The following is a 22,313-nucleotide window of genomic DNA, read 5'->3' as shown; positions in this document are numbered from 1 at the left end:
CCTTATAATAACCCTACAACATAATTATTATCTTAACCCTCATTTTAGAATAATTTATCTAAAGTCCAGCAGTTTTTAAGTGCTGGAGCTATGCTTGGAACCAAAGCAATCTGACTGCAATGCCTGCATTTGATTTGCTGTGAAGCTTACGGAGCTGAAGCTTCATGGCTCCTCACTTGTACAGGCCCCTTCCTAGAGTAGGAGAGCTGAAGCAATGTGGTTGCTTCATCACATACTTTTGAAATTTTGCAAAGGCAAAATAGTTTCATCACTATTAGACCACTTTTTCTTTCCACTGCAATTATTCATCTTGTAGAGTACTGGTAGAATGGCCATAGACATTTTCGAGATTCTAAGGAGAAGATGAGGATATCTTTAGTTTGGATTTAAGCGGATATATTTATGTGGCTCATAGTCACTTTCATGTATAATTTTTTCTTTATATATACATTTAATTGAAGTATAATCAGTTTACAACGTTGTGTGAATTTCTGGTGTACAGCATAATGTTTCAGTCATACATATATACATATATTTGTTTTCACATTCTTTTCTATTATAGGTTACTACAACATATTGAATATAGATCCCTGTGCTATCCAGAAGAAATTTGTTGTTTATCTATTTTATATACAGTAGTTAGTATCTGTAAATCTCAAACTCCCAAACTTTCATGTATAATTATTATTAACATTCTGGCATAGAAATGGCTTCCAAAGAGAATTCTACTATCCACTGTACCAACAGTACCAGCATTGTGACATGGTGGTGCAGTCATCAATACTCATCAATATTCAATATGAATGCATCTTACCGTGCCCAGCACAGCAAGTATGTGGCGGGGTGGAGGAGAAACAAGGGCTACTGATGAGGATCCTGAGGTTAGTCTATGGAAAATTCTTTCAATCATCAGATGTATAAAATTAGAAGAGGATTTAGTTCTCATTGACAGCTAATCAAAATAGAAGTTCTCTCATGTCAGGACTATACTCATCATATGTATATTTTTTCTTTTTTGACTGAAGATGTGTAAAATAGAATTCATTAAAATTTTTGTTTGTAGAGCACTTAACTGCAAATAGCAAATGAGTCTATGGTATCTTCTGACTCAAGATATGTGCCATTTTTCCACACCAATTTTCCTACAACTGGGAGGAAAATTTTCTAACAATTCAATTCAATCCTGACACTAAGTCACAGAGTTAGCACTGACCCCACAAGACTGCTTCCACTTAGAAGCCAGCCACAAACAGGGTGCCCAGGCTACCCACACGTTCTCCCAGCAGATTACAAATGTGGGGGTTCCCACAATACCCTTCTCAGGTTTGATAATTCACTAGAATGACTCATAGAATTCAGAAAAGTGCTATACTTACTATTATAGTTAATTATACAGGATACAAATGAAGATGAGGAGGGACATAGTTTGAGGTCTAGAAGGGTCCTGAGCATAATAAGAGCCTCTGTGCCCAGGGAGTCAGAGTTTGCCACCCTCTGGAAACACAGCTGTGTTCACCAACTCAGCAGCTCTCTGAATCTTGTAGTTCAAGACTTTTAATAACCCAATCTCCAGTCCCTACCACGTTCCAGGACGTCAGAGGGTAAGTATGAAAGTGACTATGAAAGTATTTGCTCTTTCTGGTAACAGCCCCTATTCTGAAGCTATTTAGGGGCCCCATTCTGAGTCATCTCATTAGTATAAACTCACCTGTGGTTGAAAGGGGCTTCTAATAAACAGCAAAAGACAATCCCATCACTCAGGACAGTCAAATGATTTTAGAAGCTCTGTGCCAGGAACTGGTGACAAAGAACAAATACATACTATACCACAGTCTGTATGAAGTTGCATACACATCCAATCAGGACTCTTAATTTTTTACTTATTTTATTAAAACTTAGAAAAGTTTTTTTCCAAATTTCAATTAAAATGATACATTAAAGGTTCATCAACCTTTTGAATAAACTTTCTCCAATGTTGCATTCAAGTTTCCCTTCCAAGTTTTAAAACTATATTTTAGAATTCTGAAATGTTTCCATAAATATATTGCAAGATTTGAACAACTTTATAATGGGTAGACTTTCTCATTACACTTTGACTCTTTAAAGAAAAATCCACATTAGTATGTGTGCTGAAACTACCCGGTCTACAAACAACACACACAGAATCAACTGCTATAATTCAAACCATTTAATTACTATTCTCATAGAAGGCAGAGCATCTACAAAATAAAAACAGGATGTTATGAAAAAGCGGGGAAAATCTGGAAAATTAAAAATACAAATGCTAAAATTTTTAACAGAAGGATTGTAAGATGGAAATCTCCCACAAAATAGAAAAAGAAAAATCCCGCATAAAAGGTAAGACAAAAATAGGAAGTCTAACATTGGACTAACTGTAGATCCAGAGAGAGAACAGAAATGCGAGGACATAATCGACAGAGAACTAACAGAAAAACACTTGGAGCTGAAGGACGTCAGTCCTCAAGTGAGGAAGTTCACAAAAATCTAGCATGATGAAGGACTCAAAGTCCACATTCAGATAGATTGTTGTGAAACAGTAGGACCGCAAGGGAAAAGAGGGGAAAAGCAGGTCACCTGCAAAAAATGGCATCTGACTGGCATATGATCTGTCATGAGAAATACTAGATGCCAGAAGACTGTCAACAATACCTTCCAAATTCTGAGGGAATCTGACTTTACAACTGTACAATTTAAATTGAAAACAGAAAATCACCAAGAATAAAATAATGCCCATGTGTCTACTATTCAAAATAAAAATGTTACATTAAAAAAAAGAAATTAAAATAAACAAATAATTATGTTAACATTTTTTCATTTTTGCTTCAAAAAAGAAGTAAAAAATAGAGTACTGTATACTCCAAAGCAACTATTCTCATGAACTGGGTATGTATCTCCTAGTCTGTTTTCACACTTTCACTACCTATATATGTAGCTATAAACAATAGATAGTAAAGGTCATGTGTTTGAAAAGTATAAGAATTGAAATCTTATAGTATAAATCCTTCTGCATCTTGCTTGTCATCTTCTCTGTTCTATCTGCAAGCTATGTAGGGGGCACTCACTACCAAGGGCATATCCAGGCTTTGTGGGGCCTGAAACTTAGACAATTGAGGGGGACTTTTTTAGTAAAAGAATACTAAATTATGAATATAAAACTATATCTGAAAGTAAATTTTTATTTAGAGTGAGAAAAGAAATTACAACTTTTAAAAAGCTCTATATACGTTTTTCCCTTCAGCTTCTAGCTACTTATTTTTTGATAAGCTCTTCATAGGACAGTGATTTTGTAATGTCATTTCCAATAGAGAGAAAAGATAATTCAATCTTATCTCTGTGGTTGATCAAAATTCACTTTTTTATAGTTGACAGTTTGTAAGTTTTCTTTCTGCCCCATACATCATTATTGGTAAGGTCACATAAATTATCAGGATTATTGTCAACTGTGGGAAAGCCTCTATTTTGCACGCTTACTTTTTCTTTTTCATAGCAACCTATTCTTACTTTGTGGATGCACGCTCTCCTGTGAGGATACTAACTATATGAGTCTTTTAAATTTGTTTGTTTGGTTTTTTGGTTGGTTCCCCTGAGCCATCTCTGCCTCCTCCAGTATTATTATTTCATCAGCTAGTTTATTTTGTCCTTAATGTCTAGTCATCTTTGATTGTTTATAGATGCTTGAGAATGAGGAGAGAGGAGAGCTTCCTCTGACTTCTGTGTGAGAGGGTGGTTGGGAGGCTGAAAGCTTTGTTTCATAATGAGCAGGCAGAGAACCAGCCATTATATTTGGAAAGCCTAAAAGCCAGACACAGAGGATAGTCCTAATTCATTCTGTTTCTTTAGAATAAATCACTAACTTTCTTCCAAGGTTTGAGGGAGGATCCTGGCACCCAGACCCTCTGCACAGTGCTGGGACGGGATTAAGGTTTCAGCTCTATAGCTCACTTCTGTCATGAGGGCAGTGGTGGCAAAAACACTGAGAACACAACATGAACAGCCTCCATAACTACTTGCTCCTAAGCTCATCTATTTGAAGAGATCTATCTTGCCATTTTCCTTTCAGCATGTGAAGGTAAATATCAGTGAGAGGGCTGGAATTTTGGAATTTTGCTCGAGGGCTGGTCAGTGCCCTGGGCCTCAAGGCCCTTCCTCCTCCATATGCTCACAGCTTAGAAAACACTTCTCATCATTCATCTTACAAAAGTGTGTGAGCAAGGCGCAAAGACTTGACAAATACCAATGCCATATTTTTAATTTTTAAAATCTGGATCAGTCACAGATCTGAATAGCACCAAAACACAGCTGCTTTCAAGTTTTTTTTCCCCCTGACAACAAGGTCTAATTATAAGCTGCAAGAACAACTAAATCAGAAGTGTGCATGTGATTACAATATGAGCATCACCTTTGGCAGATGAATTTTGCATTGACTATATGGGTCCCAGTTCAGAGCCTCCAGTTTGACTTTGAAACACAGAGCCCTAAATCCATAGAGTTTGCAATTTGCAACATGCATAACAAGGTGGAGTGTTCCACCATCATCCCAACACGGAGGCCAGGTCAAACTGGTTCTGTCCAGTCTCACTTTGACAAGGGTGTAAGGTTATCCCTTCAGGATTTTATAACCCCTCCAGGACTTTATAACCCCTCCAGGAGGCCATATCCCCTCACCTTATGTTTTGGGGCTGACAAGAGTCAATGTTGCTAATATGTGAAAGGTCAGATGGAGAAAGAAAGCTTGCCAAGACCTCCAGGGCAAAAGAACTCATTCCAACAAATCAGATGCTCAGGGACAGCCCAATTCTGCAGGTAGAACATGGTCCACTCCAGGCAGCAGCATGAAGGACAGCTGATCACCGAAGCGGTTCCCACATCATGGTTCCTCCTCCCTCCAGCCCTTCCTAACCACCTCCACCCATTTCAGGTTTCTCCACATCTTCCTCTTCTGTGGTCCATGCTGAGTGCCACCCCCACTTTCTTCTCCTCCTACTCTGGCCTGTGGTCATTTATCTGGTCTCAGCAGGAAAAGCTGCAAGGTTGCCAACCAAACTTTATGTGTGGAGCAGTATTTCTAGCCTTTGTAGGTGGTGATTCATGTCTATCAGACAGGCCAGGAGTGGAACTAACAGGTTTGATATCTCAGTGGTACTGGTAGGGCATGGTTAGGGAAGGAAAGACTGCATCTTCTTTTTTTTTAAGATTCCCTGCTTTAATAAACTTTCTAAATTAATTGCCAACTTCTAGTTCAGACAAAGGCCTCCTACTATACTATAACTAGCCACAGTTCACTGAGCACTGGTGAGTATCCATACTGTCTTACTTGCTTTTCATTATTTCTATTCCTTTCATCATTCGTGCAAGGTAGGCACTTGTATCTGCATGTTATAAATAAACTCCCAGAGGCTGATTACCTCACTCAGGACAACCTTGAAAGTTAAACAATGGATTAAGAATTTGAGTATTAGTCATTCCCACTGGCAGACTAAGAAGAGACTGTGTGTAGGGTCAGACAGACGGGCTGTCACGACTAGAGTCTGTGATAGTAACACAAAGAAAGTGTTGAAGAAAGGCCTGCCTGCAATTCCTTGGCTCATAGGTTAGCTGTGTGCCCATCACATTCCTACTTACTCATATTTTCACCTATTAGAAACTAACATTTATTAGGTAATAACTATACACCAAGTACTGTGCTGGACACTTGACACTTCATCTCATCTGCTTCTTATTACCTTCTATGAAATGAGAATCATTACCCCTGCTCTTCTGATGAGGAAATTGCTACTCAGAGTTATTATGTAACTTTCCTGGGGTCAAAGAGCCATGATTTGAACCCAACCTGGAGAAATTCCAGAGCCTGCTCCATGTGGCCTCCATGATTTGCAATCTGTTCCTCCTGAAGGCATTCCAATGGCTCCTTTAGGCTTCAGGACAAATCATTTAGTGACTATATATAAGAAAGATGTAGCTGGAAAGATTCTGTGCTGATGTGTTCCAGGCCCTCAGGATGAGTTATTAAAATGCTGAGAACTTAGATGACATAATGGTGCCAGTGTCTGAAAACATCTAGAAGAGTTTCCATTTACATTTGTGAAAATCTGCTTCCCCTCACCACTGGCAAGTGCAGCCAAAAGCAGGCACTCAGTCTGTGCCAGGCTTTGGCTTCTGGAGGCAGGGACTATCTCGTTCACCTGTTTCCATAGCCCCCAGCGTAAGAACAAGCACACTGTAATTTTTGCGGTTTGTTGAGTACTTACCACAGGCCAGATAACCTCATTTAATTTCTAAGACAATCCTGCAAGGTGAATATTATTATCTCCATCTCACAGATACAGACTCTAAGGCTCAGAGAGATTAAGCAACCTGCCATGAGTCCCAGAACCAGTAACATTCAGACTACCTAAGCAGGCTTCCCAGAGGAGATCAATCTGAAGGATGAGTTTGAAGGAGGAAAACATGAGAAAATCTTCTAATAAGCAGTTGCAGGCCCAGTCAGAGAGACACAAAAGAGCATGGTCTTGCTCATACCTAATTCAATAGCAATCAAGGTTTTCCAAAACATTCAATTTAGTTTTCATAGAAATGATAGCTCAATGTCTCTTTACACTCATATTTCATAGGTTTACAATTTAATTAAATTATACCATGGGTGCTTGGCAAAAACTGGTTAGCAAACATTAACTCCTGGCAAGCATCTAACTCAAGAGGTGCTGAGTTACTTAACTTCTTCATGCCTCATTTTTCTCACCTGTAAAATGTCGCTGTTATAAGAATTTGATAAATTACATAAAAAGCTAAAAAAGATAAAAAGCTTGGCAAGCATTCGATAAACGTTTGGGTACAGGAACACAGAATTACGTCTTCTTTGACAAGTTTTCCAGAAGGAATGGAAAGCACTGGTTAATCCCTTAATCCCATGAGTTGGTTACATGGAGGTACTTTAAGAGCTTCTCCTGTATTGGGGTGGTTTTATCAGATAAAAACGCCTGTTAGGGATAATAGAAAATCTCCCCCACCTCCAAATACTGCCTTCCCTTCCCTGGTTTTCTATTTAAATGTGCACTGTGTCCTAAGTAAACCTGACACATACCTTATCTAAGAGCCTTGTTGTCCACAGGTCTGGTCTGAAGGCAGGAAACAGAACAAAAGAAAGTTGCTCCTTCTTCAACATTTGAATGGCTGCCACAAAAATAAATAACACTCTTTTTATTCTCCCAAAGGGACACTTACTTATGATGAGTTTCTTAATCTCTCCCCCACTACAGCAGATATATTTTCAAAAGTATCAGGTTGCAAAGCAGATACAAATTCCAAGACCTCTGCTATGAATAAAATGTGCCACACTCTGGTGATAGAGGACTCCCACTGTTGGCTCCATTTCCCAGTCACCGGCTGCCAGTCATAAGCATCTCAGACATGCTGCACCTCTAGGAGAAAAGCTGGAAGGTAAGGTCCTTGAGAGAAATATGAAAGAAAGAGCAAAGGCTTTGGAAGCAGACAAGATTGGATCCAAATTCGTGCTCTGCCACTTGTTAGCTGTGTGAACTGGGCAAGTCACTTAACCTCTCTGAACCTCAGTTCCTTCAACTATACAAGAAATAATCTTTGCTACATTAAATCCTCGAAAATATTTAATATGTTAAGGCAGGAATGTACCTAGCACAGGGCTGGGCACACTGTAAGCAGTCAGTGAATGGTGGCCATTATTACTGATTATTCTCCAGGATAACTCCAACATTGACCTTTCATATAATGAAGCTCTAGAATATGGTGGTTAATAGCCAAGCTAGCTGGGTTTTAATCCCAGATCTTCTACTTCTGAACTGGGTAAACTGTGGCAGTTCCATTAACTTTTCTGTGCCTCATTTTCCCTATTCTAAAATGGAAAAAGTAAAGAAACTATCTCAAAGAGTTGTAGTAAGAATTAAATAAATCAGCACATGTCAAATGTTTAGAATAGTGCTTGGAACATATTAAGCACTATGTAAGCATCACCTGTTAGTATTGTATCATAACTGCCTCTAACGGTAGACACATTGAAACAAGGATTATCTTTCCTTCTTCTATCTCCAGGGTGTCAAAGTGACTGCAACAGCTTAATAAATGTTAATGGAATGAATGAAGCAATTCACATGCCATGCTAATCAAGACTTTCCCTGGAAATGCACTAACCCAATTCAAACTAACTAAGGAAGAGAAAAAGGCAATTTATTGTTGTTTATATTTAAATTATCCAGGGGTTACTGTTGTTTCGAGCACACTTAGAACCAAAGGCAGGAGGGCTTTCTTTTCAAATGTCTCCAGTGCTTCTGTTTTGTTGGCTCTCTCCATGTGAAGGGCACTGTAGCCACCAGCAACCCAAGCTGCACAGCCAGCCATTTTATCATCTCAATGCTTTTTCTTCAAAAGACCTGGCTGAAAAATTATGGGTGTATTTTAATGTCGATGAAAAATTATGGGTATATTTTAAGCTATGTATTAAAGTCTGTGGTCAAGGAAGTGGGGTAATCCGATTGGCTAGGTCTGCTCATCCCATGCAGAAGAATCTGTCCATGCAAACAGATTTCCTCAAAGTAAAAAATATCTAAGGAGAAGGGGAAATGGATGCTGGGCAGGCAAAAACACCAGTTGCCCTGACATAGGCCAAAAAATGGCTGTCCTCATTAGTCCTTGACCATTCCAGACAATAAGAATCTGCTCAGTTTTAATAAGTCTTTAAAGAAAAATATGTTAATCTTTATAAGTAATTATTTGCAGATTTCAGCCTCCTCACATGAGACTCTTCCTCAAACCCAATCTAACCTAAATTCCTTTTGTTGCTATTCAAGGTATGTTTCTTTTTATTTGTCTTCTTCTTTGTAGAAATTAAAAAATACAGCTAGGCAAGGGCTTTACTCTATAATCCAGTCTGAAGATGTTTTGAGTAGGAATTATTTTGTAACTGAGCAGGACTCTGTGGGGCCCTCCTGGGACAGCCCCTCCCGTGCTTCTGCCTGCCACTTGTCTGTAGAAAAACTTTAGCCTCCTAGGTCTTCCCCAAATTCCAAAGAATAAATTTAACCAGAGAAGTGAGAAAATACAGAAAGAAAGGAAAACAGTCAATCAAGACCAAACAATAATAATTTAGCCATTAAACAAAGTCAAGGAACTTTATTTAGTTCCTCCCCGAGGGCTACAGATAATACTCTGAGCCATATTGTTTGAGCTGTTTTGCAGATACTGAAACCCCCAGGAGGTGGAAGAAGGTAACTGTATGCTGCCCATAAGCAAATTGACCCAGACTGTTGGAATCAGAAGGTTGATGATGTTGCTCTCAATTACCTCACCACCAACCAATCAGAAGAATGTCCATGAGCTGATCACACACCTCACAGACCCCTCTCTCATCCTGCCTTTAAAAATCTTTCCCTGAAAGCCATCAGAGAGTTCAGGACTTTTAAAACACTAGCTGCCTGGTTTCCTTGCTTGATGCCCTGCAATAAATTCTGCACTTTCCTTCACCAAAACCCAGTGTCAGTAGGTTGGCTTCACTGTGCAAGGGCAAGCAGACCAAGTTTGGTTCCGTAACAACTTCATCAATACGGTGATACCTGGAGTAGTACGGCAAGAAGAGTCCGGAGGGAAACAAAACTGATCCATTAGTGTGATCCGCCTGCCCCAGGTTCTGGAAGGGAGAGTGGTCACACACTTGGCTGAATTCACATCCTTGATTTTTTTAATCCTTCATCTGAAAAAAAAAAAAAAGAAAGAAAGTGTCTTCTTCTTTCACCCAGCACCCTCACTCCAGTAGGGCAGGCAAGGAGGAACTGTCAGGAGAAGTGGGATAAGGGTAACGTGCTTGTTAAATTCTTCCAAGTTCCCCTTTAAATCTTGAGATCCACTGACAGGACCAAATATTATTCCTCAGTGAATCAGCAAGGACACTGGGTGTGATTAGCAGTTTTTGGATGCAAAGGAACATTGCAAACCACTCTGTACCCTGCTTGGATGTGCTGAGGTGCCACCCCAGGTGTTAGCGAAAAAGAGATGTGTGAGAGAAAGAACTGTCACACCCACCAACAGCCCTTCCTTCCACCACGATCACATCATCCAAGGTGTGATCACTGACACTGGAGGTGCTTTTACTGCATAGTGTGAGCTGACAAATGAAAAACAGCAAGTTAGTCTCTTTTGCAAAGCCTTTTTCTATTTATTTGTTCCATTGGCATTCAAGAGCTAGGCTGAATTGTCATCCAGAAGATTTCTATTTTGCCTTTCTGTGAAAGTATTTTAGAGCAAACCCCAGAACTCATGTTATTTTTTCTCTATATACTTCATTTTGCATCTCTAAAATATATGAGTACTTTCTTATATAACCACATTGCCAGTAACACACCTAACAAAAGTAGTAATTCCTTGATATCATCCCAATCTTAGGACATTTTCAAAATTCCCTAATATCCAAAGAAATATATATTTTTTACAGTTGGCTCACTAGCATCAGGATCCAGGCGAAGTCCATGCATTGCATTTGGTGGCTATGTCTTTTGAGTCTTTTAAAATTCTAGAACAGTCTCTCCCCACCTTGCCCCAGCTTGTTTTTCATATTATTGACTTCTTGATAAAACTAGTTTAATTGTTGTATAGACTGTCCTATATTCTGGATGTGTCCATTTATGTCCTTCTGGCATGACTTAAACTTCAGCCTCTACCTCCGCTAACCTTCATGTAAACTAGAGGTTAGTTCTAAAAGGTTTGTTAGATTCAGGTTCTGTTTTCCATAAGAAGGCATCTCAAGAAGCACATATTGTCTGATGGTCCCGCTCTTAGTGAAGTTAAGATTGATCAGCAGATTCGGATGGTGTCAGCTAGATTTCCTCACTGCAAAGTTCTCCATAAGCTGTTTTTTCTAGGGAAGGCCCAAGATGGCCAAGTGGGAAGACCCTGAGCTCACCTCCTCCCATAGGCATACCAAAACTGCAACTATTTACAGAGCAATTGTTGATGAGAACTACTTGAAGACTAGCAGAAAAGATCTTCTACAATTAAAGATATAAAGAAGGAACTACAATGAGACAGGTAGAGGGGATGGAATCACAGTATACTCAAGCTCCACACCCCAGGTAGGCAACCCACAAATGGGAGGTTAACTACAACTGCAGAGAATGGGTCTGAGCCTCCACCCAAGGATCCTGAAACAAAAAGACAGGACTCCAGAACATTTGGCTTTGAAGGCCAGAGAGGCTTACTTTGAGGAGAGCAAGAGGGCTGTAGGAAATGGAGACTCTGCTCTTAAAGGGCGTGCACAAAACTTCACATGCTGCAAAATGCAGAGACTCTACCCCCAGCAGACCAGCTGCACGGTTAGCTGCTTGGCCTGGGAAATCCCAAGACCAAGTGGTGGGCAGGTCCAGGTCCTGAGGGTGATAAACTAGAGGGAAGACTCCAAAATGGCACTTGCCAGCACTGGTGGCCTCATGATAGAATGAGCTCCCAAAAAAGTGATGGAAGGGAAAAACCTACAACCTCTACACTATCTGGCAAGGCTATCATTCAGATTTCAAGGAGAGATCAAGAGCTTTACAGATAAGCAAGAGCTAAGAGTCAGCACCACGGAACCAGCTGTAAAGTTCTCCATAAGCCGTTTATCTGATGTTTTCATCCTTTATTGATCTTTGCCTTAATCAGTTCTATCATTAGGATTGGAAAATGGTGATGTTTCTAATTCTGTCATTCCATCCACATTTATTAGCTGGGAACTGTCTGAAAAGAAGAATTTTTCCTCACTAATTAGGGGTATTTGGTCACCCTGAAATGCAGATTGAATTCGAAAAGCAGGGAAACAGTTACTTATTTCCCTTAAATTTCCAATTTTCAGAACAAGGTGTGTTACCTATTTACCATTAATGTTATCCAATGACTTTGTTAATTTTTTGTTAGGACACTCCTTCATCCCACCTATCCATGCACTCATTAGGTTTTTAAATATGTATTTTAATTAAATTCCATCACTACTTTTTTGCATACTTAATATATCTCATCTTTGGCCAACTGGAGCCCCTTCATGTTGGCACTTGAGTCCTTTTGATTAAACCCACCCATCTTTGATAACATCATAGGTTTTGGTTCAGCAAGTTGTACAAGCCTTTTCTTGTACACATATTGCCCCAGACTTGAAATCAGCCATCCGTGATCCTAGTGCCTTTAAAAGGGGAATGTCATTTAGAGACCACGGTCTGGGCACTAGAGGCTGTCCATTGCCCTTGGGGTTTTAATTCTTCTAAGCCTTTCTGAAAAGTACAGAAATAGGACATAATTTTGAAAAGAAAAAAAATCATAAGCATATACTGATATTTCTAATTCAAATTAATATTAAGATGTACTTATATTAATGCCTTTAATTTTATATTTCTCTTCTCTTACAGTGAAAATCTTGGTTCCTAACATTAACATAATTATTACTTAATGGTATATACATACATGTATATATATATATATGTGTGTATATATATATATATATATACCACTATATAAAAAACTAGTTTCAAATTAATAAAATAAATATTAGTTTCAAAATACTAATATAAAGACTTCTACTAGCAATATAACTATTGAATGAAGTGATCTCTTTGCAGCTCTCTTCACCCTTAAATATTCCACTATGTATGTACAGCAAATGTACCATGTTGGAGAATCACTTGAAATCACTGTCTTCTCTGTGCAGCAACATTAACTCAATATACAGTTAGATTCATTGTATTCACTTGCCCTAAGGGCAAAAGTGGCAATTTCTGTGCCTGAAATATATATATATCTCCACCCTTTCTTATAGAAAGGATAGCTACTATATATATTTTTCTCCACTTTGCTTTTTTCACTTATATATTCTAGAGATCATTCCTTCTCCTTCATTCAGGGGCATGAATGCATGTATTAATGTACCAAGAGTTTTATTCAACCAAATCTCATTACAAAACATCTGGATAGTTTCCAATCTTCTGCTATTAAAAATAATACCTCCACAAATAACCTTTTGAGTATGTCATTTCATATTTTATCCCAGTCCATATTTTAATTAGTAGGTATAAAGCCACCCTATCTATAAGAGACCACTCCATGCCACACCCAGCCCAAGTTATTCAGTCTGGTGGACATTTGTCCTGGTCTTTGGGTACTCAGGGTCTGTGGTCTAACAAAAATAACTAGGTCCTTAGGGGCCCAGGAGCTCTTTTGCAGGAAACCCCTTTGAAAACACTCTGTCATAAGCAGTAGAGAATGTTTTCCCAACTGCTAGAGAAGAAGAAGAAAGACAGATGCTGGTGGTAGGGAGTAGGTCAGCAGTGGCCCAGCAGAGCTATTGGGGTCAACAGAGCAGAAGGATGGTGAGGCCAAAAGACAGAATGGAGAGACTAAATGTCACCCTCACTCTGAAGGCTTCTCAACTGAATAATTGGGGCATGAGATCTTGAGGAAAAAAAAACCAATTTCTAGATAATCAAGTAGATGGGGTCTACCAATGATCACAGCAGCACTATTTATAATAGCCAAGACATGGAAACAACCTAAATTTCCATCAACAGAGGACTGGATAAAGAAGATGTGATATATATAGATGATGGAATACTACTCAGCCATAAAAAGAATAAAATAATGCCATTTGCAGCAACATGGAAGGACTTGGAGATCATCATTCTAAGTGAAGTAAGTCAAAAAGAGAAAGAAAAATACCATATGATATCACTCATATGTGGGATATAAAAAAAGAAAAAAGAAGACACTAATGAACTCATTTACAAAACAGAAACAGACTCATAGACATAGTAAATAATCTTATGGTTACCAGGGGGAAAAGGGGGTGAGAAAGGATAAATTGGGAATTTGAGATTTACAAATATTAATTAGTATATATAAAATAGATAAACAAGTTTCTTCTGTATAACACAGAGAACCATATTCAATATCTTGTAATAACCTATAATGAAAACAAACATGTATGTACACATATGACTGAAACATTATGCTGTATGCTAGAAATTGACACATTATAAACGGACTATACATCAATGAAAAAAAAAGAGATGGGGTCTAAAGAAAAGGATTTGGGGTCATCTTGTAAATGGAACCATCTGGACCCAGAGACAGACTAGACCAGGCCACATGTTTTAAAGCTACAAACTCATTGTCTCTCACTGATGGCAACTATTTCTGCTCTGCTCCTACCCAGTTTATCATTTGTCCTTCCATTTTGTGTTTGTTAACCAAAAGTTTTAACCTAGCATATTATCAATTCTATTGATAATCTTTTTTTGTGATATCTTCCATTGCTTTTCTCTTTAGATGACATTTTCCCTTTTCAAAAATATGTCCAATATTATATATTACTTTAGTCTTTTATGGCTTTATTTACTTACATTTAACTCCTTATTCCAACCAGAATTCAATTTGGTATATAGTGTGATCACCACTTGTCTCAACGCTTAGATAAAGCTGACAGGCTAAAAACAACAAGGCAACATTAGACATGCTTCACAAATTAAAACAATGTTTTGCAATAATGAAATATAATTTTTTACCTTAAAATTTACCAAAGGTTTTAAAAAAAAACCTACTAAAGGTGAGCATGAAGGAAAATGGCACCCTTCAAGTGCTATTTTCAACTTACATATTCTATTTAAGAGCCTATAGTTAAATAAATAGCAAACAAGGAAAGAAAAAGGAAATGAAAAAGAGGAAACCTATTGTTTAAAGGAAACTTATATAACCTAATACAAATGTGGACCTTCTTTAAATCATGATTCACATAAGCTAACTTAAAAAAAAGTGAGACAATTGGAAATTAAATACTGACTGTATATTTGATGACAGTGAAGAATAATTTTTTATTTTGTTAGGTGTAATAATTGTGGATATTTTTTAAACAAGTTCTTCTCTTTTAGAGATACATACAAAAAGATCTGATGTCTTGGACTTATTTTAAAATAACACAGTGGTGAGGGAGAGGACAGGATATAAACGAGACAGGATTGTCTGTGAGTTGTTAATTGCTCAAGTTGGTTGATGGGTACATGAGGGTTTATCATACTATCCTTTCTATTTTCACATACATTAATATTTGGATTTTTTCCATAATAAAATATGAAAAAAATGGGGCTAAAAAAATATAGTGTCAATGACATGGCAAGGAGAATTATTAAATATTTCCAGTTAGGTAATGAAGCTCCCGTTTCTCAGAATGGCACATCTGCTCCAGATAATGGCTTCACCTAAACTGACTGCACTTTACCAGTGTCCATGGAATTTCAAACAGCAAATCTTTTCTGAGAGCCTTCTGTATGTCACGTCCAATGAGAGAGAGAGGTCCTTCCACTGTGAGGCAGAAAGAGAAACACAAAGTATCAGTTATAGAAAGAGCATAATGAATCACTGCTCCCATAAAAAGTCCCTAGAGATTCATCTAAAATAAACATATCATTTGTATAATTTTTAAAATACACTTTTATTAAGAAAAGAATAAAACAATCAGACCATGTCACGTTGCTATTTAAAACGATCCATGAATTTTCTAATTATCATCAGGACAAAGCTCCTTAGCCAGACTTACCTCACGCCCGCCCCTACCTCCTTTCCCTACCCCATTTCCTGCTCATCCCCACACACTTTAAACTTTATTATAGGAAAGAACTTGCAGTTCCCAGAACATTACCTTATGGAGTTTATGTTCTCCTGGGGAAGTTTCATTCATTCATTCCTCCATCAACAGCACTCACTGATCCCCTCATCTGGCCCAGCCCTACGCCATGGTCTGTCTCATCAGTACCACCACTGCCTTTCTCTCCCATCAGTCCATTCTTCCAGCCTCATCCTACTTGTCATCTTCTCTGAGAAACTTTCTTTGAACCACTCAAGGTGCCCCTCTTCTGCACTCTCTATAAATGGGGGGCAGCAGGGGAGGAATGGGGACATGCCTAATTTCTCCCAGTAGACTCGGAGGGCAGGGATAAAACCCTGTTTAGGCACAGTGTGTGGCTTAATGCCTGAGTCATATTAGATCAATAAATGCTTGTTGAATAAATGAGTGAGTGAATGAATGAATGAAGCTTCCCCACCAGCATGTAAACACACAAGGGCAAGGATTTTTGTTGTTTTGTTCTGCTTTATCCTTAGCACCTAACACAGTACCTGGCATATTAAATATATAGCGAAATAATTAAAGTTATCTGTTCAAGGAAAACAAACCAGGACATGTACATTAAGGCTCAAATGCAAACTGACCATTTGCTGTGGTCGATCTATTTGTGGATTTGTGGATTAGCAGACGATGTATCCAGGACTAAAAAGGAATTAAAGACAAAAAGTGTTTGGGAGGTCAAATGCAATGATATATTTTCCACATTTTATTGATCTGGGAACCCAGATTTAAAACCTATCTTTAAGTCCAAGAAAGACCAGGAAATTTATTTATTTAGTTGTTTTTATGTGAATTGTTTTAGAAGTCACCAGACAAAATGTTGGTTTTACTTCCCCTAATAAAAAGGCCACATTTTGGGGACTTCAGTAGATTTTCTATGTGCCATATTGCCTGTGGATCTAGAGAAATACATGCAGCAATGGGGTAGCACATTTTCTCCTATAGCTGGAACAGCCAGAGCCCAAGGAAAGCCATACATCATGAATGACATCACCCTTACTGATCTAACTTCTAAAAGACAATGGAATAATTTTCTCTTGCCCAGACCTTACTACAGTGCTTTGGACCAGCAACTCCACAGTGTGATGACGGGAGGGAAGCATGGACAAAGGACGATTGTTGACCTCCCACAGCAGAAGGATGGCTTACAAAGCGATCTTTTCTTAGGAGTTCTGCCTGGGACTGTTGTACACCACGTGGCAGGTGCTCTTACATAAGTCAGGCCAAATTGGATTCCATTTGCATTTCTTTTCTTTTTGAAACCATCCTTCTCTGGAGTTGTCCATTCCAAAAGTCACCAGAACAACAGAAGGGAAAAGTGAGATCCTGACTCCCCAGGGATGCGGCAGAATTTCCTTCCCCGTTCTTTGCTCATCCATCTTTCCACGGCTGCCATCCACCGGGACCTCTTTTGAGAGGAGGTTTTATTTCCCTGATTTCTTTCAGGATCCTGCCTCAAATAATTGTCACTGGCTTTTTACAAAGAAAACTAGGACTCCCATTTATTTTATCTAATTCAACTCTGACAACAGCATGCAGTGCATGATCCTCTAACAGGAACACTAGCAGAATGGAGCCTGACTGTTTTCCATGAGGCTGATTTTTGCTGATCAAACACATTTATTCTCTGAAACACCTTCAGTGCCTGTTGAGAAATAAGTGGTCCAGAAAGGCAGTATCTCCCAATATGTAACTTTAAAATGTACAGAAAATAGGTAATATTAAGGTCTTCACATGAAAACAACTCAACAACTTGCAGAGGGACAGTAGGACCATTTTGTAGTAGTACCCAGATATAAACTACACACACCCTTCCACCTAAAACTTCTGTTGTAGGATTCTATCTCACAGGCATACTCACACCTGGGAGCAAAGGCATATGAATGGCATTACTTACTGAATCACATGTAAGAGCCATATGAACTGACAAAAAGAGACGCGCTATATATTGTGATGTGATAAAAGTAAATTGCCAAACAATATGTAATATAAGATTCCATTTTTGTTAAAAAAAAAATAACCCACACTATATGTGTGTAGATGCATATACCTATATAAACATTCAGAGATATAAAGAAAAAGTCCGGAAAGATACCAACACTAAACTGTTAACAGTGGATCCTTCCTCTAGAGAGTAAAATTGGGGGAATTTCATTTTTCACTTAATAAATATTAGCATTACTTAAATTTATTTAAAAAAACTATAAGGGAAATAACTGGATTAAAATAAGGTAGCTAACATCTACAGAGTATTTGTTCTGTGCTGGGTATGTGATGGACACTTTGTATATCACCTCACTTATTCTGTAAACCTTCTGCAGTAGATAATAATATCCCTGTTCACAGGTGAGAAAACAGATTCTGAGAAGTGAGTAATTTGCCCAAGGTAATAGGATTAGTAAGTAGCAGAGCTGGAATTCAAACCCAGAATTTCCTAACTTCAAGGCCCAAGATCTTCCCATGGGTCCCAACAATGCCATCCCCTGTGACATAGTCGTGGCTCAGCAGATGGCCTTACTAACACTGCCACATGGCTGCTGGAATGCTAGGCTTTTTCTTTAAAACTTTTTATTATGGAAATTTTCAAACATACAAAAGGGGAAGGAACACTATAATGAATCCATGTAACTGTTATCATTGAGTCAACAATTATTAATATTCTGCATCACTGTTTCATTTACCTCAAGTCCCACTTTTAGGAAGCATTTTAATGCAAATGTAATACATCATATCATTTCACCATAAGCATTTCAATCTCTAAAAATAAGGACTCAAAAAAAAAAAAACCATAATAGTGTGCTATAAATCAACTATACTTCAATAACTAATATAAAATAAAGTAAAATAAAATAAACTTTAAGAAAAAAAACTTAATGGTGTGATAAATACCATTATCACACATAATACAGTTAACACTAATTCCTTAATATCAATACCCAATCCATGTAAATTTCCCTAGATTGTTTCAAAAATATCTTTTTTTATTTATTCAAATTTTTGTCTCCGTGAATTCTCACTGTTCCCCTCCTTATTTCTTCATACTACTTATTTATTGAAGAAATTGAGTCATTTGTCTTATAGAATTCCCCATCTTCCTGACTTGATTTCTCATACCCTAGTGGGGTCATTTAACAGGCTTCTCTTTCCTTTGTATTTCTCACAACATGGTGGTTAGAGGCTTGTTAAACTCAGGTTCAGTTCTTTTGGTGAAATTATTTCTCAAGTGGTGATGTGATTTCCTATTGCATCTTATCAGGAGGCATTAATGTCCAACTGTCCCATTTTTAATAAATGCTAAGGGTAAACAGGGGGCTCAGGGGTTGCCAGCCTGATACATCTGTTATGAAGTTCCTCACCAACATTTTACCTAATAGTTTTAGCAGCCATTGATGATTTTTTGCCTAGATCCATTATTTCATTACGAGCTTAGATTCATTTAAAATCCTATAAGACTTAGGTATTTTTAAAAACCACCCTAAGATCGCAATAGTGTATCTTAGCTTTGAAGCAAGGTATCCAAAAAATCTCCTTTTATCTATTATCTATCACGATTTTGTTTGTTTTTGGATTTTTTTTTTTTTTACAAGAGTAATTGAGTTTTTAGCCTTATTTTCCTAAGACCATCAGTATTCCACAACCCTCTATGCCCCATGTGGGACCATTTTGCTACTTAGATTGTCATTTTTACTAACCAGTTATTTGGAATTTTTATCTATGCTTCAATTCCCAAATAATTCATTAAAAGTAAGAAGAAAAAGAAAAGATCTCCTGTTTCTCTATAATAAATGCCACAGTAAGCCAGTTAAACATCTCAATCATTTTCAATTTCACACCCAGGGTAACTACCTTTCACATTACAAAAGGCTGTTAATTTCAGTGATTTTAAGTCTGTTCTTATTCATTTTACATTCATTGTGATGTCTTTCCTGAGCCCAGTTTTGAGGCTAAAGAGAAGGCCCAGGCCCTGTCTTCCAAAGATTCACAATCATCTACATTGATAAAATAAATGTCTAGACAGTTCCTGGGGTATAGGAAAGAGGCACCCCAGACTCTGAAGTCAGGGAAGCTTCTCAAAGGAGATCTTTAACTGAGTTTTGAAGGACAAGTGGAAAGTAACTAGGGGAAGGGCATTCCAGAAAAAGAAAAGCCATACAAAGGCACAGAGGCAGGAAAGAATGGGCCCTTTCAGAGCACTGCACATGGTCTTGTACGGCTGGAGAGCGAGTTTTATAAGGAGGGGTAGCTGTGGTGAAGCAGCAGCAGGGCCAGGACGGGAAGAGCCTTGTCTGCCATGCTGAAGAGTAAGGAAGTCCCTGGCGGACTGTACACAGAAGGGTGACAGAGTCTGATTGCTGCTGTATGTTTTTTCCCTCGGTAGATTTTTTTTTCTTTTTTCTCTATAGAGGTGAAAATCACATAAAATAAAATTAATCATTTAAAATGAACAACTCAGTGGCCTTTAGCACATTCACAGTGCCATACAACCGCTACCTTTACTAGTTCTAAAACATTTTCATCTCCCCAAAAAGAAACCCGTACCCATTAAGCAGTCAGTCCTCATTTCCCCCTTCCTCCAGCCCTTGGCAACCACCAGTCAGCTTTCTACCTCTGTGGACTTACCTATTCCCTCAGTACATTTTTATTTCTAAAAGTTATAAGGAATATGGATTCACTATAGAAGAATCAAAATACAGGTAAGCAAAAGAGGAAAATAAATATTGCTCATAATCTTAGCATCATAAGTAACTTCTGAATGCTATGTATCCTTCTAAACAGTTTTCTCTGAGTTTCCTCACCCCATATACTTTACAGGGTCCTGCAACCTTCTGAAGTCTTGCTAACCTTTGAGATACAAAAGAAATCTGTTCAAATCTCCGTCCTGTGAACAGCATGAAACCCAAGTCCCTACCTGTACCTCTGAGGGTTCTTGGGGGTTTTGTGGAGGTAGGGGTGGGGATATGTTTCTTTTGATTACCGCTAGCTCTGATTTTCCGCCTTGATCTCCACTGCCCATTACACCTCCTGGGCACATTGTCCCTTCTCCATTTCCCCAATCCTTCCTCTCTCCAAAATATGACCTAAACAAGGTGGTGTGTAGGCAAAATTTTAGGAAAGATTTGCAAGAGAAGATGACTTATTCTGAAGCACAGCTCAGAGAATGACTTGAAACTGAGTATTAGAGAGCAGTTCTTTTAAGAGTTCATTGGTCATTCTAATCACTGGAAAATTCTCATTGCCCATCCCCCCAAGTGGCCCTATAGTAGCACCAGCTACCCAGCTTCTCTCCCTGAGAAGACAATGAATATTTTTCATTTTCCAAATTCAATTCCCTCTAGTTTTAAACTCCAAAGCAATTATTTCCAACTCCCATTCTCTTTTGCACAAGGTAACTCAATGCCCCTTTTGCTTTACTCCAAACCATAAAGAGATGTTACTCTGTTAAATCAATAGTCCCTCCCTATCAGAATGCTAATGTCAGCTTGTCAAACTAACAACTTCTTTTCCCCTACTGGCTACATTTCCATTCTTGTTTTGTTATTTTAAATATCTTTCCCTAAATATCCTCTGACATCTTTTGGAATGAATGGCTGCATACATCTCCTGTTTTGGAACACTTAGGTTATTTACAATTCTTTATTATTATAAACAGTACCATGTTATATGTTGAGGAAATATATATATATAATCTCCTTAATTATTTCTTTGCTATACATTCCTAGTAGTAGCATTCCTAAACTAGACAGTAAATCCTGTCTTATGGCTTTTATGGCTACTAGAAGGACTGTATAAGTTTATATACCCAATAAGGCTTGAAAGTGCTTGAATCTTCAAACTGTTGTTAATAGTGCATATATTTATCCTTATTTTTTTTCTTTATGGTTTAAATTTGCATTTCTTGTCTAATAGGGAAGTTGAACTTTCATGCTTATTGACCATTTGAGGTTTTTTTCTAGTGTAAAATACCTTTCGTGGTCAGTTGTGTATCTTCATTTTTCTTTTAGTGATTTGAAGCTCTTTGTTAAGGATATAAACAGTTGGTTAAGGATACTCTCCTCCAAAGTCATTTGTCTTTTAACTTTGTTTACAGTGAATTTTGCTATATAAAAGTCTTATATTTTTATATAGCCACATCTATCATCCTTTATGCTTTCAGCTTTTAGTTTCATGTTTAGAAAGTCATTCCTTACTCCAAAGTTTTGTAAGTATTCAGGTGTGTTTTCTTTTACTAACATTAAAATTTTTGGAATTTACCTTCTGGAATTTATCTCAGCGTACTGTGTGAGCTTGCATTTGTTTTAACGGTTAGATAATTACCTTAATACTTTCTCCACGGATATGAGCACTAGCTTATTATATACCAAATTCTTACATGTACCTGGATATATTTGTGAACTTTCTATTTTTTACCTAGAACTTTATTTTAATTACTATATCTTGCTGGCTTATTTTAATATCCTATAGGAAAAGGTCTTTTCAGTACATTCTTCCTAAAGATGTGCCTGACCTTCCTCATTTGTTCACTTTTCTAAACAAACTTTAAAGCAGATTTCACATTCTAAAAAAAATTTCCCAGGTATTTTTATGGGGGTTTTGTTAAAACTGTTAGGCTTAACTTGAGAAAAATTAATACCTT

The 22,313-nt window shown here is 37.8% G+C and overlaps 1 long non-coding RNA gene across 5 annotated transcripts in view; it reads right to left on the bottom strand.

Annotated features, from left to right (window-relative positions):
• LOC116282086 (uncharacterized) overlaps positions 1-22,313 on the bottom strand; it is a 70,243-nt gene that overhangs the window by 23,363 nt on the left and 24,567 nt on the right. For 4 of the 5 annotated variants that reach the window (XR_012076498.1, XR_012076500.1, XR_012076496.1 and 1 more), the window contains 6 exons: positions 15,275-15,357; positions 14,403-14,486; positions 10,069-10,150; positions 9,603-9,739; positions 7,103-7,191; positions 1,709-1,797 (listed from right to left, as the gene is read on the bottom strand). This is a non-coding gene — a long non-coding RNA (uncharacterized lncRNA). The remainder of the gene's footprint in view (positions 1-1,708; positions 1,798-7,102; positions 7,192-9,602; positions 9,740-10,068; positions 10,151-14,402; positions 14,487-15,274; positions 15,358-22,313) is intronic. The other variant, XR_012076499.1, reaches the window with a different exon arrangement.

Source organism: Vicugna pacos, chromosome 10 (assembly GCF_048564905.1).
Source record: "Vicugna pacos chromosome 10, VicPac4, whole genome shotgun sequence".
NCBI lineage: Eukaryota > Metazoa > Chordata > Mammalia > Artiodactyla > Camelidae > Vicugna > Vicugna pacos.
This window is presented reverse-complemented; position numbering and strand designations above follow the sequence as displayed.